General features: G+C 47.8%; 1 protein-coding gene across 9 annotated transcripts in view; it reads left to right on the forward strand.

Moving 5' to 3' along the window:
- Positions 1 to 16,334, forward strand: part of rab27a (RAB27A, member RAS oncogene family) — a 153,262-nt gene that overhangs the window by 36,804 nt on the left and 100,124 nt on the right. The gene's annotated exons all lie outside the window — the stretch shown is intronic.

Below are 16,334 nucleotides of genomic sequence, written 5' to 3' on the forward strand. Positions count from 1 at the left end.
CTGGCTGCATCTCGCTTGCGCAGCTGGTGTGCTAGCATCCTGCTCGCCTTTTCCCCGTACTCGTAGACCGCGCCCTGTGCCCTTCTCCATTGCGTCTCCGCCTTCCTAGTGGTCAGTAGGTCAAACTGGGCCTGTAAACTGCGCCGCTCCCTCAACAGCCCCTCCTCTGGTGTCTCCGCATATCTCCTGTCCACTTCTATAAGTTCCCCCACCAGTCTCTCCCTCTCCTGCCTCTCCTTCCTTTCTCTGTGTGCCCTTATGGAGATCAGCTCTCCTCTGATCACTGCTTTCAGGGCCTCCCAGACTACCCCCACCTTCACCTCGCCCGTGTCGTTCGTGCCCAGATATCTCTCAATGCCCTTCCGGACCCTTCCGCACACCTCATCGTCCGCCAGCAGCCCCACATCCAGGCGCCACAACGGGCGCTGGTCCCGTGCTTCCCCCAGTTCTACCTCTACCCAGTGTGGTGCATGGTCCGAAATCGCAATGGCCGAGTACTCCGTGTCCTGCACTCTCGAAATCAGCCCCCTGCTCAGTACAAAAAAGTCTATTCTGGAGTACACCCTGTGGACGTGGGAGAAAAAAGAATACTCCCTCGCCCTTGGCCTGCCAAATCTCCAAGGGTCTACCCCCCCCCATCTGCTCCATGAACCCCCTTAGCACCTCTGCCGCTGCCGGCCTCCTATTCGTCCTGGAACTCGATCTGTCCAGCCCAGGGTCGAGCACTGTATTGAAGTCCCCCCTCATGATCAGGCCCCCTGCCTCCAGACCCGGAATGAGGCCCAACAGGCGCCTCATAAAACCCGCGTCATCCCAATTCGGGGCATACACATTCACCAGCACCACATTCTCTCCCTGCAGCCTACCCTTCACCATCACGTACCTACCCTCCTTATCTGCTACCACCTGCGCCGCCACGAACGACACCCTCTTTCCCACCAAAATCGCCACCCCCCGGTTCTTTGCGTCCAAGCCTGAGTGGAACACCTGTCCCACCCACCCCCTTCTCAGGCGTACCTGGTCTACTACTCTCAAGTGAGTCTCCTGCAACATTGCCACATCCGCCTGCAGTCCCTTTAGGTGTGAAAAAACCCTTGCTCTCTTGACCGGCCCATTCAGCCCCCTCACGTTCCAAGTAATCAACCGGGTCGCGGAGCGACCTGTCCCTTTCCCCTGTCTATTAGCCATGTCCTGTCCCCTGTTCGCCCCGGGTCGACCCTCCCCTTCTGACCCGTTCCCCATGGCGATGGCCCCCCCCCCCTCTCTCCTCCCGTTCTTCCCTTCCCGTCCTCGGCCTTTCCAGCAGCAACCCGGTATCCCCCCCTAACCCCCCTTCCCCCCCCCCCCCTGGCTAGGACCCCTCCTAGCCGCGGTGTATCCACCATCGTACTCCCGAGAGTCAGCTGATTTTCGCTGACCCGGCTGCCCCTGCCACACTCCGACTCCTCCCGATGTGGGGGGGGAGGGGCCTCCCCCCCCCCTTGCCATCCCTCTCTGACCCCGCTTCAGCACGGGAAAAGCCGCCATTGCTGGCCACACCCCACTCTTCTCTCCTCCCCCTTCCCCCGTCCCGCGCGCGGGAAACAGGGGAAAGCCCGCGCTTTCGCCCGGCCACACCCTACCCCGCCATCTTCAATTCCACCCCCGTCCCCATCCAAGCCCATAAAAAAGCCCCCTTAAAACGAGAGGAAGAAAAAAGAGAAAAAGAAAACACGCATAACCAACTTGCACCCCCCCCCGTCCCGCCTCCCCAACTTAACAATATAACAATATAAATAACAAATCTCAAATAAATACATAAATACATAACTATGCCTGCATAACTAAATAACTACCCAATAATAACGTATTTAACCATCACCCTCCATCGAACAGAACAGTAACCATAACCCTTAAAGAACAGATCAAAAAACAGTAAAAAAGTCCCCCCTACAACAACAATAATTAAGGGAAGTTGGCAACGGGAAGAGACACACAAAAAGGAACAAAGAAACCCCCCATAACACAAGTTTCAAAGAAACCAAACGATCCATCAACTTTAACCAAGTTCCGACCTGGCCTAAGAAAGACATGGGCCACTTGATCAGTCAAGGGTACTCGGGCGGCCTCGACCGCCGGCGTTCCCAAGTTCTAGTTCAGGTCCAGCTTTTCCTCCCGAACAAAAGTCCATGCCTCCTCTGGGGTCTCAAAGTAATGGTGCTGGTCCTTGTAGGTGACCCACAAGCGCGCTGGCTGCAGCATTCCGAACTTGATCCTCTTTGCGTGCAGCACCGCCTTCGTCCGGTTAAACCGGGCCCGCCGCTTTGCCACCTCCGCACTCCAGTCCTGATATATCCGCACCGTCGAATTCTCCCATTTGCTGCTTTTCTCCCTCTTGGCCCACCTCAGCACTTTCTCCCGATCACAGAAACGCTGGAATCGCACCAGCACCGCCCTCGGGGGCTCGTTCGCCCTAGGCCGCCTAGCCATGACCCGATATGCTTCTTCCAGCTCCAGAGGCGATGGACCGGCCCCCTCTCCCATCAGGGAGCTCAGCATCTCCGCTACATATTTCGGGAGATCAGGCCCCTCCAGGCCTTCTGCTAGGCCCAGGATCCTCAAGTTCTTCCGCCTCATTCGAGTGTCCAGCTCCTCAAAGCGGCTCTGCCATTTCAGGTGGAGTGCCTCGTGCACCTCCACCTTTCCCACGAGGACCGTGGCCTCCTCCTCCCTTGCAGTCATCTCCTGCTGCAGCTCTCTTATCGACGCCTCTTGGGTCGCCTGGGCCCCCATCAGCCTTGTGGTCGTCGCGTTCATAGACTCTAAGAGTTCCACTTTCAGCTCCGTAAAACACCGGAGGAGAGCGGCCTGCTGCTCCTCTGCCCATTTTCTCCAATCTTCTAGTGCGCCACCGGCCGCCATTTTGGTCCTCTTCCCCCGCTTTTTTCGGGGAGCTGCTGCCGCTTTTTTTGTCGCCCCACTCCGAGTACCGACCATAAAGTTGGTCTCACTCTCCTCAGGGAGCCTTCCCCCACCGGGATTCGTCTTTACAGTACCGTCGGGGCACTCCAATCGGCCCTTAAACACCTTTGTCGCAGGAGCTGCCAAATGTGCGACTTAGCTGGTCATAGCCGCAACCGGAAGTCCCACCATCATACATTTTAATATATCCATCACCTCCTCTACTGTAATGTGAACTGTCCCCAATATATCGCCATTAACCTTCCCTGGTTCCCAAGCCGTCATGTTTTTCTCCACGGTAAACACAGAGGAGAAATATTCATTGAGAACCTCGCCCATCTCCTGTGGTTCCACACATGTGTCCGCTTAGGTCCTTGAGGGGTCCTATTCTCTCTCTTCTTTTTTCTTTAATATACTTAAAAAATCCCTTTTGGATTCACCTTAATCTTCTTGGCCAGAGCTACCTCATGCCCTCTTTTTTCCCTCCTAATTTCCTTCTTACGTATACTCCTGTATCCCCTGTACAACTCCAAGGAATCCCTTGATTCCAGCTGCTTGTACCTGAGCCATGCCTCCTTCTTTATCCTGGCCAAAGCCTCAATATGTTTTGTCATTCAGGGTTCCCTACTCCTGCCGGCCTTGCCCTTCACCCTAACAGGAACATATAGACCCTGAACTCTCACTTGCCGGAGGCCCCTTCGCCCTCAAACAAGCTACTCCAGTCAACCCTTTCAAGCTCCCGTCTAATTCCATCAAAATTCACCTTGCCCCAATTTAGAACTTGCACCTGTGGACCAGTTTTGTCCCTTTCCAAAACTTTCTAAAAATTAATAGAACTATGTTCTCTGGTCCCAAAGTGCTCCCCCACCGTTGCCTCAGTCACTTGCCCTGCCCTATTTCCCAAGAATAGGTTAAGGTTTGTTCTTTCCCGAGTAGGACCCTCCACATGCTGCCTGAGGAAACTTTCCTGAACGCACTTAACAAGTTCCACCTCATCTAAGCCCTTAACACTATGGCAGTCCCAGACTATGTTAGGAAAATTAAAATCCCCTACTATGACAACCCTGTTACTCCTGCAACTCTCTCACTCCTGCAACTGTCTCAAATCTCCCTGCATATTTGTTCTTCTAATTCCTGTTGACTATTTGGGGGCCTATAGTACAACCCCAATAAGGTCACCATCCCCGTCTTATTTCTTAGTTCCACCCATAAAGTCTCGGTGGATGATCCCTTGGCTATTTCGTCTCTGACTACTGCCATGATGCTCCCCTTAATCAAAAAATGCAACTCCCCCCTCCTCTCTTTCCTCCACCTCTGTCCCGCCTAAAGCACCTACCCTGGAATATTAAGCTACCAGTCCTGTCACTCCCGTAGCCATGTTTCAGTTATGGCTATAATATCCCAGTCCTTCGTACCTATCCATGCTCTGAATTCATCAGCCTTGCCTGTCAGCCCTCTTGCATTGAAACAAGTTTTGACCAACAGGTTTCCCCCGATCCCTGCCATGCTCCCGCCTATCATGTCTATTCAGCTTGCCCTTGCTGAGTACTGCATCTCCTTTCAGCCCCTCATTTGGTTCCTTGCTGCTGAGGCTCCCACCCCCTGCCAATCTAGCTTAAACCCTTCCTTGTAGCAGTAGCAAATCTGCAACCCAGGATAGTGATCCCCTTCCAGTTCAGATGCAACCCATCCCTCTTAAAGAGATCACCTCTGCTCCAGAAAAGATCCCAATGATCTAAGAATCTGAATCCCTTCCCTCTGCACCAATTCTTTAGCCACGTATCCATCTACCCTATTCTCCTGTTCTTACCGGTAATCCAGAGATTACAACCCTTGAGGTCCTGCCTCTTAACCTTTTCCCTCGCTCTCTGTAATCACTCCTCAGGACCTCATCTCTCTTTATTTCTATTTATGTCATTTGTTCCACCGATTTCCGGCTGCTCCCCCTCCCCCTTGAGAATGTTCTGCAGCCGCTCAAGAGATACCCTGGCACCCGGGAGGCAACACACCATCCTGGACTCCTGTTTGAGGCCACAGAAACTCCTGTCTGTCCCCCTAACTATTGAATTTCCTATCACTATGGTCCAGTTTACCGTTGCCCATTCCCGCTGTGCCCCAGAGCCAGTCAAGTGCTCTCCCATGTGCATGCTTTTTGCGCCAACTCATGGAAGAGAGCTTTTTCCATTTTCTAGCTGCTGGCAAACAAAAAGTGGACAGTGAAAATGATTCGATGATGCAGTGGTTAGCACTACTGCCTCACTGTCCCAGGGACCCGGGTTCAATTCCGGCCTTGGGTGACTGTCTGGGGAGTTTGCACATTTTCCCCGTTTCTGTGTGGGTTTCATTTGGGCGCTCCGGTTTCCTCTCTCAGTCCAAAAATGTACAGGTTAGAGTGGGGTTATTGGATTCCGAGGATAGGGCGGAAGAGTGGGCCTGGATAGCATGTTACTTCCGACGGTCGGTGCAGACATGATGGACCGCATGGCCTCCTTCTGCACTGTAGGAATTCTAAGGTTGTATGGAATTGTTTTCTTACAAGAGGCGGCCAGCGACCCAGGTTGGCAATGTACCTACCTAACAGGATTTTGCAACTGAATCTGCTGGAAAGAGCCGCTCGGCAGAGTCCAGGACAGAGCACTGCTAGTGCTAGCTCTGAACAGTGATCAAGGGTCTCTGGTTAACAGCCTACAAAGGAGAAACTTCACTCGGGAACAAAGCAGTACAAAGATGATTTCTTGAGTTATGGTTTTGTCGATTATGCCAATGCAAATATAGATGCAAAGCCCATGTGTGTTTCTGCAGAGAAGTACTGGCAAATGAGAAGAGAAGTTTCAGATTTAAGTGGTGGATGAAAAATTTATTTTGACGTTGAGACCAGAGTCCGTTATTAACTTCCAGCTTGCTCCAAATGAAAAGACTACGCTGCTGACAGGAACTGTGATGGCGCATTAAAAATACACCAAAAGCTGTCAGCATTCTGGAGCAGCATCCCAAACCAGCGTTTTGTTGCTATTGCACTTCATGACGACCTACATGTGCAAGGTTGGATTTTCTGTTTTCACAAAGATGAAGACGGCACAAAGGAACTTGTCTGCATCTGATTTGCGCATTGCTCTCGCGTCATCTGAATCTGATTGGAGTGAGACCATGACGACCAAGCAGGCTCCCCTTTTGCATCAAAGGTAAGCAAATGTGGCATGGGTCGCAAAGGTGGGTCCCGGGGGGAGAAAAGTTTGCAGAATATTGCACTAGACTGGCTTGTGGTTGAAGAACTGTTGACTGAAGCAGTCAGTTCGGCAACCAGTTCTCTTGTGTGGACTCTCTCCCTATTTAAGAGCTCCCCAGTGGGAGATGAGTTAATTAAACATGATGCAGGAATCTCTGGGCGTGCTTCGGAGTCTGGTGATCACAGAGTAGCATTATAAATCAATTATAATAAATTGTAATATTGGACTTGGCTATGGTTAATGTCCACTTTCAACTAAGTATGTAGGGGTTAACAGAATCTGTGGGGATGTATCCCTATATTATTCACTGCCTCCTGGAGAGAAGGGGAAAGGAATTTTCAGCTTTCTCTCTTTCCCTCCCCCCCCCCCCCCTCTCTCTCTCTCTCTAACTTGCATTGTCTGAGAGTTGCTTATCATGACTTGTGCCAGGCTATCTCTGAGGCAAGGTGCGGTGGCAGGCCCAAGAATGACTTCTATCAACGTGAGGGTTAAACCACACTCTAATCTCTCAACCAAATGAGCGAACTGGCTCCCTCCTACGTTCTCCTTCAATCACTTTGAAAAATGGACACCGCTGACACTTGATATGAAACGTTAAGCTGCTTCATTTCCTCGTTGAATGAATATACAGAATTAATGGTTTGATTCACTCATGTCAGTTTAACTTGTGTTTGCACAACAACATAAAAATAACAAGGCTGCAATGCTACCTCATTCTGAGTGCTCTTGCTCAGGTTGGAATTCTAATTTTCTAACTTCTCTCTCTCTCAATATCATTCTTCTTGCAATTTCTGTGTGTCTGAGTGATTTGACTGGGCGAAAGCTTTTCAAAGTGATTTCTGAGGCAGCGTGTGTTGGTGCGCATCATTGTGTGCGAAGAAGTGAGAGAGCCGCAGGAAATTTAAGCTTTTTTTTTCAGGTGGGCTGTGTAATGGCGGCCAATTCCCCCCCCCCCCCGCCTGTTGAAATCAGCCATGACCTTTCCTAAAATTACATAACACGACGTGGGTGTAGAAATGCAGCGTTTGTAAATATAAAACGAACCAGCAGTAACATTTCAATTGTTAGTTGTTAACAAAAAGCGGCTGTTTTCTCGTTACAGGAAGCTGTGGTAGAGTTGCAGAAATTGGTCTCACAGCTGATGAGAGTCCGGTTTTATCTTTTGTCTCCAGGGCTAATGGGATAGCCTATTCTGAACAATGTGCCACGTATTGAGCCAACCACTGTCAGAGTTATTGTTAGACTTGTGATCCGATGTGGTTTTTTTGTTGTTGTTACTTGAACAGGATGTCTTGTGGCGTGCCCCGTTGGAATTATTCCCCCCCCCATCCCAGTTCAAAATGATTTTGTGCTGTGTCTTGTGTGCTGATTAATGGAGCATCTGGGACTCAAAGTGACTGGACCAGTCTACCTTTTTAACGAGTGACATTGAAGGGTTGACACAGATACAGGAATTACCACCAGGAAGATTGGGCAAATTAGAATGGAATTGGGTTCAGGAAGAAGAATGGAAAATAACAGAGCGATTGAGTTGGGCGATTGGGGTGGGGGAAGAAAATAAGGAAAGACTTTAAATTTTGGAGTACGATTTACTGCGAGCTGGATTAAGACTCGAGAGTTTTCATTTCTTCTTTTTTCTAAGTCCATCGATGTTGGTGCTGTTTTTGTGAGGCTAGTGGTGGAGTGGCATAAATCATCCCATCAGTTTGTGGCGATTCGCCTATACAAGGCATATCTCTTCCTTACCACTGGGCTTTTTACACAATTTAGTGGAGAAAGGCAGCAGAAAACGGCTGCTCAGAGTGGTTGGGTCCTCATGCATAAATGATAAAAAGCTAGCGTCCAAGTCAGCAGGTATTATGGAAGGCAAATGGAATTTTGGCCTTTATTTCAAAGGGACTGGAGTAGAGAAATAGGGAAGTCTTGCCAAAACTATACAAGGCACTAGATAGACCACACCTCAAATGCTGTGAACAGTTTTGGTCCCCTTGTCTAAGGAAAGATATACAGTAGTCCCCCGTTATAACGCGGGTGTTGGGGTCCAAGACAGCCACCCGCGTTGCATCCGAGCCGCGGATATCCACGATGGCGATAATAGGTGAACGAGAGGAAACATTGCTGACTGTGTAAGAATGGAAGGGCGTTTCAAATAAAAAAACACCAAAGTTCTTTAAAGTTTTAAATTTATTAAAAAATACCACTCAAAAAAATATACAATAAAACATAAAATAGCACTTACAAGCAGATTTTTATCATTTCAATGACATGAAAAAGTCTGAGTTTCTTCTGGCACATACCCTTCTTCATCTTGACTTGTGCTTGTCTCTGGAGGTTCTTCAGGTGTAGTATGTATATGGGGTCGAAGTCCTGTTGCTCTGTGTATTCTATGAGCCACTTCAGGTTGGTGATGGCATCCGAGTGGCTCTTTGCTGAAACTGTGGGCTGGGGTTCTTCTTCTGCCTCTTCTTCTGCCTCCTCTTGGATGACCTGGTCGATGATCTCCTCCTCTGTAAATGTTTCTGTGGGTGTCATGTCGTCCTCTGCGGCTGACCACCTGTTCACCCAATCCCAGAGTGTTAGGCTCTCAGCCAGGTCCTCTAGCCTCCCCTCAGCTGCCCTGGTCTCTGCTTCAGTAAAGCCTAGGAAGTCCTCTTCTTCTGGGTCCTGTTGTGGGAGTGCTGCTCCTAGGGCCTTCTTCCAGCAGTTGGCGATGGTCTTCTCTGTCACAGCTCCCCAGGCCTTCCCTGCCAGATAACAGGCATCCTTGATGGTGATGGCTTTCGGGTAATCTGGGACAGTGAGAGGAGAGTCCATCATTTCCAGGATCAGTTTTTTGTACACAGACTTGAAGGTCTGAATGATGCCAGCATCACATGGCTGGATCTTGCTGGCGGTGTTCTTTGGGAGATAGAGCACTTGGATCTGCCCATCCCTGGTCTTGAGAACATGTCCCTGAGGGTGGGCTGAGCAGTTGTCCAGTAGGAGTGTGACCTTCTGCGGTAAGTTGTGGGCACTATGGTGGTCCCTGACACTGGGTACAAAGTGCTTGAAGAACCACTCCTCAAATAGGGTAGCTGTCATCCAGGCTTTGCCAGAGTTTCGGTACGTGACGGGTAGGTTCTCCATGTTGATGTGGTGAAAGCATCTAGGAGACTTGTATTTGCCCACAATCAATGGCTTCAGCTTGTGTGTTCCTGTGGCATTGCTGGCAAACAGGATGGTGAGCCTGTTCTTGGCTTGCTTGAACCCCAGAGTCTTGTGGGCATCATCCTTGACAGCTAGGGTCTTGTCAGGCAGCATCTTCCAGTAGAGTCCTGACTCATCTGCATTGTAGAGTTGCTCTGGGGTCAGCTCCACTTGCACCATGTAGTCCTTGAGGATGTCTGGAAAGGCTTCTGCTGCTGCTGAGTCGGCGGATCTCTGTTCACCACTGATGGTAACTGCACCTATCCCATGTCTTTTCTGGAACCGATGAAGCCAACCCTTGCTGGCTACGAAATTGCTGTCCTCTGGGTGGAGCTGCTGATGGAACTTCTCAGCCCGAGTCCTGATTATAGGTCCAGATAGGGGGGTGCCACCAGACTGTTCCTGGGCAAACCAGGCGAACACAGCCTTCTCCAAGTTAATGTCACTAGCGGTCCTTGCCTTTTTCCTGGCAAGCCCTTCACTCTCAGAGACTGTCTCAACATAAATTCTCAAACTGTCCTCATCTTTCTCCCACCCACAGAGGGTTGACTCCGGTACACCAGCCTCTCTGGATAATTTTGCCTTTGTTTTGCCGTTTCGAATACGGTCTATCAAATGTATCTTTTCCTTTACAGTGTAAGACTTGCGCTTCGGCATTTGGTTTTTAGACGCTTTCATTTTAAAATGGTTGGGGATAGAAAACTGTTACTTTAATCACCAATCATCACGGCTATTTATCGCGCCTAAACGGGCTAATCATCGCGGCTATTTAGCGTGCCTAAACGGGCTAATCATCGCGGCTATTTAGCGTGCCTAAACGGGCTAATCATCGCGGCTATTTAGCGTGCCTAAACGGGCTAATCATCGCGGCTATTTAGCGCGCCTAAACGGGCTAATCATCGCGGCTATTTATCGCGCCTAAACGGGCTAATCATCGCGGCTGATTGGCACTCGAATTAATGAAAAAAAGTTCACCGGCTTAAAAGTGTTGTTTCAAAAAGAGTGAAAAAAGTTGGGGTCCATAGGCACCCCCGCCGTATATCGCGAACCGTGGTATTGCGGGGCATGGTATAACGGGGGACTACTGTACTGGCATTGGACGCAGTCTGGAGAAGGTTCACTAATCCCAGGTATAGATGGACTTTCTTATGAGGAGAGGTCAAGTAGGTTTGGTCTGTGTTCATTGGAGTTAAGAAGAATGATCAGCGACCTTATTGAAAAATATTGGATTCTCGGGAGGCTTGACAGGGTAGATGCTGAGAGGTTGTTTCCCCTTGTGCGACAGCCTAAGGACCAGAAGGCATAAGCCCAGGAGAAAGGATCACCCATTTAAGACTGAGATGAAGAGGAATTTCTTCTTGAGGGTAGTGAATCTGTGGAATTCTTTAGCACAGGGAGCTATAGAGGCGAAGTGGTTAAGTATGTTCAAGGCTGAGATAGACAGATTTTTAATCAGTAAGGGAATTGAGGGTCATGGGGCTAAGATGGTAAAATGGAGTTGAGGATTATCATATTGGAAATTCGTGATCTCCTTCAATGGTGCAGTGGGCTCAATGGATCAAATGGCCTACTGCTCCTACATCGTATGGTTTAAACGCACATGTCAAAACCGTATTTTATTACAGTACATCATCGAGTCTGCACCAACCCTTTGAACGAGCACTCCACCCAAGTCCACTTCCCCGCCCTTTCCCTGCAACCCACCCAACCTGTACATTCCTGGATGAGGGAAATTTATCATGGCCAATCCACTTAACCTGCATATCTTTGGACTATGGGAGGAAACAGGAACACATTGAGGAAACCCATGCAGACACTGGGAGAACACGCAAACTCCACACAATCACTCGAGGCTGGAATTGAGCCCGGATCCCTAGTACTGCGAGGCAACAGCACTAATCACTGTGCCACCGTGCCGCTGCCATATTCCCAGTAAATTCTGGTGCATTGTAATTAATTTGGGGAATTTTAGCGAATGAATTGTAACTGACCATTGAAACTCTTTTTGACATCCTGATTCAAATCTAATGATGTGAGGATTGGGATCAGGCTCTCCTACCATGATTCCTGGACTTTCTGCTCCCACACACTGTGATTGTCAAGCATACGCAGGTGAGATGGTCAGAATGGGCTTGAACCAAACTCCAGGGAGAAACTGATGGCTACAGAAGAGGCATGGAAAGCAGGTGAAAGCTGCTTAATGTTTATCAGCGAGCTGCAAAAGATCAGCTGTGGACATTGTTTTTTAAAGAAGCAAGTAGAATTGTGACATTTACAACAAGACCAAAAACTTTTACAGTCTTAATAAAAGATCTGTACCATTTATGACTGTACCATTAGTGTGTGAGGTTTCATGTTTAATACATTCATATAATAAATATTGCAGAACACTTTATTAAAAATACTATGCTGTGCGTTGAACTTCATAAAAATTTAACCTGTTTTAAATCTACATGTAGGCCCAAATAGTCTCATAACATAAATTGAATATATTGCAGTTTTATTATTAATTAGAAATGAGTCCTGGTAGACATTACTGAAATACAAAAGTAGAACTTTGGGTTTAATATTGATTCAAAATCTACATGATCTGTCTCTTTCTGGAATGAGACTAATGGAGATGAAGGCTTTTCTCGCATTTTTCTAGTTACAGATTTATGAATTTTATCCTCGCCTGCTAAAATGTTTCAACAGGTCTTAGCGATGTTTTGGTTAATTGGTTATTTCTGCCATTGGCAGTTCAAAGGATATTTGTCAGGCATTTTGTAATAGAGTTGGTGTTTTTAAGTAAAGCAGCAGAACTTTGAGTTGTCGGTGGCTCTCTGTCACAGGATGATAGCTTACCGGTGTCTCGCTTGGCACATCTGGAGTCACTTGATTTTGTTTTCTTGCTAAAAGTGCCCCTTTTATACATTGCTTGTCTTGGTATTTGGTTTGGTCACATGACTGCAAATGATCTAAATCTTGGATTTTCAAAAGTCTTTGATAAGATAAGACTCGTGGTTTAAGGTTAGGGTGGGTGGAGTCAGTAAGCAAGCAGACACATGCTTAGATACATAGAAGATAGGAGCAGGAGGAGGCCTTTGGCCCTTCGTGCCTGCTCAGCCATTCATCACAATCATGGCTGATCATCCAACTCAATAGCCTAATCCTGCTTTCTCCCCATAGCCTTTGATCCCATTCTTCCCCAAGTGCAAAATCCAGCTACCTCTTATATATTCAAAGTTTTAGCATCAACTACTTCCTGTGGCAATGAATTCCACAGGCTCGCCACAAAGAGTGAAGAAATGTCTCCTTATCTCTGTCCGAAATGGTTTACCCTGAATCCTCAGACTGTGACTCCTGGTTCTGGACACACCCATCATTGGTAACATCTTCCCTGCATCTACTCTGTCTAGTCCTGTTAGAATTTTATAAGTCTCTATGAGATCCTCCCTCATTCTTCTGAACTCCAGCGAGAACAATCCCAACCTAGTCAATCCTAGATGATGGATAACAGAAGCCTAAGGAGGGGCTGACGCCATTGATTCAGCCTCGCGAGAAGCAGTGCGCCACTGGATTTGGTCTTGTGCCAACTTTTCACTGTTTATGCAAATATGTTGGCCTCTAATTAGAAGGAATGTATGATTTCAAAATTTGCGGATGACGTCGAATTGACAAGTTTAGTTAATACAGATAATGGCAATAAAGTAAAAGTAATATGGGCAAATTAATTTTGATGCAAATATGAGATGATGCATTTTGGTAGGAAAAATTTAAGATGTAACCTCTGTAGTCTGCAATTTGGATCAGGGGACTACTTCCTGAAATTTGAAATTAGGCCTGGCACCAAATGGCCAATGGGCTGTAAAATTGTATAATACGGTGACACCTCGTGGAAAGCAGCCTATGAAGTTAATTGCGATCTTCAATAATATTGATTATAGGCAGCTTTCATTGTAAATATCGATGGAAGAGGTGTTGCTCTAAATTCTGATATAAAAAATATGGACTTTTGCAATACCTCCAGGCAGTCCAGTCAAGATAAACGAGAAGTAGAGATTCGGGTTGGATGCGTCGGGTTTGCCTACCTCCTAGAGGCGGCACGCTGGCACAGTGGTTAGCACTGCTGCCTCATAGCACCAGGGTCCTGGGTTCAATTCCGGCCTCGGGTGACCACCTGTGTGGAGTTTGCACTTTCTCCCCGTGTCTGTGTGGGTTTCCTCCTGGGTCCTCCTGTTTCTTCCCACAGTCCAAAGATGTGCAGGTTGGGTGGATTGGCCATGTTAAATTGCCCCTTAGTGTCCAAACAATTAGGTGAGGTTACTGGGTTGCGCGGATAGAGTGGAGGTGTGGGCTTAAGTAAGGTGCTCTTACCAAGGCCCGGTGCAGACTCGATGGACTGAATGGCCTCCACTGTAAATTCCATGATTCCACCTCTGTTGGTCATCTATGAAACTGAAGAGATGTTGGAGCCTCCCTAGATCGGGTAGAAAGACATTGGATTTATAGGGCTTCTTTGCAGGAAGAACTGCATTCGGACCAAAAGGGCTCCTCTGAGCTCGGAGTAGGCTTTAGCAGTGGAAGAGATGTGTCTTTTGAATTTGTCTCTGTGTTAAAGCTTCCAAATCCTTCTGATATTCTCTCAAGATGAGGCATTCTGATGTGGGTCATGCTGGTTGTTGGCTCTTTGTTTTTCTTTGGTGCTGCCATATAACTATATTGTTCCCTTAATGTGGCCCTTCTATTTCCTGTTCTAGGTTATACGCTAAAACTGCTACACTGGGCTGTGATCCCGTTGGCATTTTCTGATTCTGAACACTCTCTGCTTTTCCATGTCAGTGTGAAGTGGAAAGTCAATCTTCCCTCCCACTATTGACCTCCCTTTGAGTGCTGCTCTTCAGAATAACAATGCTTTGATTACAGGTACTAGTAGGAGCTAGCATTTCATTTAAACGCAGTGCTTCCCTCCCCTTCCACCCATAGAATGAAGCTGGGCACTCTGATTTAGGAGATCTTATTGTGATAAATATCTTGTCAAACAATCCGCATCAATCCTTTGCATGAGGATAAATGTTTATATCTAAAAGACAAATTTACCTGACAGAATTAGCAAACCTCAGATGAAACCGTGCTTTTATAAATTGGCGGGTTTCAAAGTCTTATTTAGCTCAAACTGGGGGCATGGCATTAAGGGTTAATTTATACTAGGTGTTGTTGCTCGTTCTGGGTGAGTGTGCTAAACACTCAATTTGGCTCTGTTTCAAAAACAATAACTAAAAACATATAGGTCTTCATCTCGGTCTTCTTTCTTCTCTTCCTTCTGTCCTTTTGTATTGCTGATCTTACTCTGATCCCTCCTTTGAACGTCCGAAAGCTATGGGCTCAAGCACAGTATCTGTCAATGATTCGTTTAATACCTTTTAATGTTAGTGTATCTGTCCTCTTATTCCAATTGTCCCTTAAATTAATTGCCAAGTCACACCCTGTGACTCCCCTCATATTTTTTTTTCAAAAGCGAATTTAGGACCAGACGTACACGTAACAACTGTGCCAAAGCGAGCTGTCTCGCAGGTTTTGCGATTTACCATCCCAATGTTCCTGGATGTAAATAGCATAAGGAATGGCAGGCGAAGGGCTACCTCAAACAAACAAATGAAACCAAACTTTAGAAATGAGATGTCCGAATGAGTTGCGTATGGGCCGCAACGGGTAAGATTTGAATGGAATCCCCGGGTAGGGCGTGCTGTGCTGTACCCGAGCTTAGTTGACCAGAGGGGGGGGGTCCTCAGACAGGGTTGGGTCCTCAATGCCGTTTCTCCACTGCCTGAGCAACCTGGAACGAACGGGCATGAATGTGTTCATCGTGGATTTGCAGCCTCTATTCCCAGAATAGAGGGGCACCTAAAAAAGGGGGAGCCAAGATGCTCCTAGTGGGGTGAAGGGTGAAGCCTTAAGTTGGGCTCCAGACATTGCAGCTGAGTCAAGTTCTCAGAGATATCTGTGGACAAACTTAACGTGCATGTGAGGTGGTCACAAGCTTTTCAGCTGAAAACCGAGTGGCCAATCTCCAAAAACAAACATTTAACAAACAAACAAACAAACAAACATCACCAACATGCGTGCAGGTTCCATCAGAAAGGATACCGTTTATCTCTCAAGCGGTTCCTCTTTTTACATCATCTGGACACCTCAATTCTCTTCATTCTCTGTGAACAGGGTCGCAAAGGGGTTGCCGTGTTGGGAGTCAGACATCAAGTCATCCTCTTCTCCCGGATCCCATACTCTTGTAAGGATCAGGCATGCAATTTTAGCGTTATGTTATTGGGGGTCACTCTCGTCATTTCGGACAAGTCTCCAAGAATTGTCCCTGTGCCAAATCGTGGGGTCTAAATTTGTATGAACGTCGTCGGGGTCGTCATAGTTGGGCGGTGGGGCTGGGTGTGGGTCTGGGGTTTTAATATAAGTGATCTCCAAATCACTGTAGTCGGGTTCGTAGTTGATGTGTGTGGGGTCTGTTGTGTCAGGGCAGTAGAGAGGCGTGCTGTGACTCGTCAAAGTCACAGTCGTTGTCTCTGCTGTGGCACCTTGTGGGCGTGTCGGGGCGTGGCCTGAAGTCAATGGGCGGAGTCGAGGTCGAGTCCGATGAGGAACTGGTCTGTGAAGGGGAGGGTGGAAATGTGTCTCTTGTGGGCGGGGCGAGGTGTTCTGCTGCGTCTAGCAGGACATGGTGTGAGTGGTTGGACTGTGTTCCATATGCCTTTAACTGGTTAATGTGGAACCACGCAGTCTTACCGTTGGGGTACTTTATCTTGTATACTGACGGGCTGATATTGTCCGAAATTGAGTACGGGCCGGAAAATTTTGGGGCCAAAAACGTGCTGGGGTTATACACAGATACCATTGCCTGTTGGCCAACCTGAAATTCTGTGGTATGGATAGTCCTGTTGAAACAAGCCTTGCTCTGTTTCCTCTTCTTACCCAATTTTACTGCGGCTGTTA

This window comes from Scyliorhinus canicula, chromosome 12, assembly GCF_902713615.1.
Source record: "Scyliorhinus canicula chromosome 12, sScyCan1.1, whole genome shotgun sequence".
NCBI classification, from domain to species: domain Eukaryota; kingdom Metazoa; phylum Chordata; class Chondrichthyes; order Carcharhiniformes; family Scyliorhinidae; genus Scyliorhinus; species Scyliorhinus canicula.